Genomic DNA, 2,586 nt, shown 5'->3' with positions numbered 1-2,586 from the left:
ACACATGTGGAGCACAAGAGAAGATGGATGGTGGCACATGTGGCATAATGGCATGTGTGCAACATGAACAAATATGGATAATGTCTCATTTGGCACATTGGCACATGTGGCATATGTGAGGCTATTGAACATGAATAGTAGTGCATTTGGGTGCCATGGAAGGTGGCGCATTTGGGCGCCTGTAACACTTAAGAAATTCATTTTCCTTCCAATGTAGGAAATTGTGTTTTTTAAGAGTGAATTTGGGAAAATAAATTTATTTATTTTCTAATAAAGAATGTAGAAAATAATATTTTTCATAATTTTGCACAAAGAAAGGCTTAATAAACAAAGGAAAGTGAGTTTAATGATAAATACTTTTTTTTTCCATGCTTTTCATGAATCCAAACAGGCCTTAAGTAAATTTGGTAAGATAAAGTGGTTTGCAAGTAGTGCAAGAGGGGAGGATTTTAGAAGGCATGTTGCAATGTGCCTACATTTGTTACATGTATTGGGGTTGGGTCTTGTTTAAATGATTTAAATACTGCCAAATAAAATAATTCATGTAATGAAATTTTATTTAACTCTTCTCGTTGAATATGGAGCATCTCCCTAATCATTATTGCATGGGCCATTTATGACTTGTTTAGGATCTTCCAATCTTGAACCATCTATATTTAGAGCTGTACACGAGTAGAGTTAGCTCGGTAACTCGCTTGACTCGATTCGAAAAAGTTCGACTTGACCTGGATCGAAACTCTGTTCGAACAAAGTCGAGCCTTTTTTTGGGAGCTCGGAATATTTTGAGTCAAGTCCGAGCTGGACCTATCTCGACTCGGATCGAGTTTTAAGTGAAAATACGCTCAACCTTACTTGCCCAACCCAACAACCCTAATCCATTTTTCCCTCCCTTTTGTCCAAATCGCTCGACCCTGACCCATTTCTTCCTCCCTTTTGTCCAAATCGGCCGTTCGCCGTTCTCCACCGCCCGACTACATTCTTTCTTCCAGCATCTGTCCGGACAATCTCCTCTTCCAAAGTGAGTTCTCTTCTCCACTCTCTCCATTTTTCTGGCGAGTAGCATCCGTCCGAGTAGCAAAATACATCCGAAAACTTAGCTTGAACTGGACCAATCTACTGACCGAGCCGAGCACGAGCTATTGTTCTAAGCTCGAAGGCCGAGCCAAGTCGAGCACGAGCTGTCCGAGTTGAGCACAAGCTAGGCAAAGCTCGGCTCGGCTCGACTCGTGTACACCTCTATCTATATTCATTGCCTTGTTCCCGCCATTAAATGGCACACGCATAAAAAAATCTGGCCATTCATTTGTAAGAAGTGTCATGAACATGTCTGTAACGTCCTGGATTTTCACTGTTTTAGATTTCCAATAATCCTTGAAATTTTTTCTATTAATTAAATTATAATATCACTTAATGACCATTAACACTCAATGTTAGTTTATACAGGGTGGTACCAGTAAAGAACCGCACAAGTCCAATTAATCAACCGTAGGAAGCCAACGAATCCGCCCGATCACTTGAATATCAACTTTAGCACCATGATTTACTCATATAGGGCCCAAATCTAACCGACCCATCGCTAACTAATCAAGACAATCATAACTAAATTAAAGATCTAACCGAAGCCAAGTCAAGTAAAGCTCGGATCTTAACTAATAGACCAAATCAACCCAGTTACTCTTTTAACCTAAAATCGACGGTTTAGAGTAATTATGACCAAATCTTCACTTTCACTAGTTATAAATAGGCCACACTATGAACATAGTTAATCCAAACTCAGATCATCGCCCACGAGAAATCTCGATACCTAATTCATTCCAGAAATGCCCCAATTTTCCGAACAAGCTCTAGACCGCTCGTTGGTGGGCCACCTAGTTTCAAAACTATAAAATAATGTCCGTCTTACTGGGCCTGACGTTCATCGCCGGAGTCGGACCTGTGTACTGTCCAGAACCGCTCAACTTGAGCTAAAGGATGAGTGCATGAGAAGTGCAAATACCTTAAAGGAAGAAGCTGAAACTTAAGTGAATTAGGTTGTCCACTCTTATGCAAAGTTGAGGATTTCAGACCGTCGGTTTATGACCAAACTTCACACGTGGAGTAAGGATATTTCTCTGCTCATATTCGTATAGCCGCGACCCCGATTGACCATCGGCGACCGTTGAACAAACTTCTCATCATATCTGTCGATCGGCGCATCCAAATGGCGAGCCAAACATGTCCATACGTAGATTATTATTAGGGCTAACTATCATATGATGTATATCAATATATACACCTCATAGTGGGCCTTAACGGTTAGAAAGACCCTCCCATAGGGCTAGTATAGTAAAAACCTAGTCATTGGGGCCATCTACACCAAATCTGGCACTATAAAAGGGTCTTATTTGGGCACCCCATCTCCCCATACGAATTTTTTCTAGAGAAAAGAAAGAGAGAAAGAGAGAAAAAAGGAGAAAAGAGGAGAAAGAGAGAAGGAGAGAAGGAAGAAGGGAGAGAAAGGTGGGCCAAGGAAGGTGAGATTTAGAAACCTCTCTTCCCTTTTCCTCAAAAAACCTCACATCCACAGATACAAGCGATTTTCATCCG

The sequence above is a fragment of the Magnolia sinica genome, chromosome 7 (assembly GCF_029962835.1).
Source record: "Magnolia sinica isolate HGM2019 chromosome 7, MsV1, whole genome shotgun sequence".
In the NCBI taxonomy this organism is placed as follows: Eukaryota; Viridiplantae; Streptophyta; class Magnoliopsida; order Magnoliales; family Magnoliaceae; genus Magnolia; species Magnolia sinica.
Note: the sequence above shows the minus strand (reverse complement) of the source record.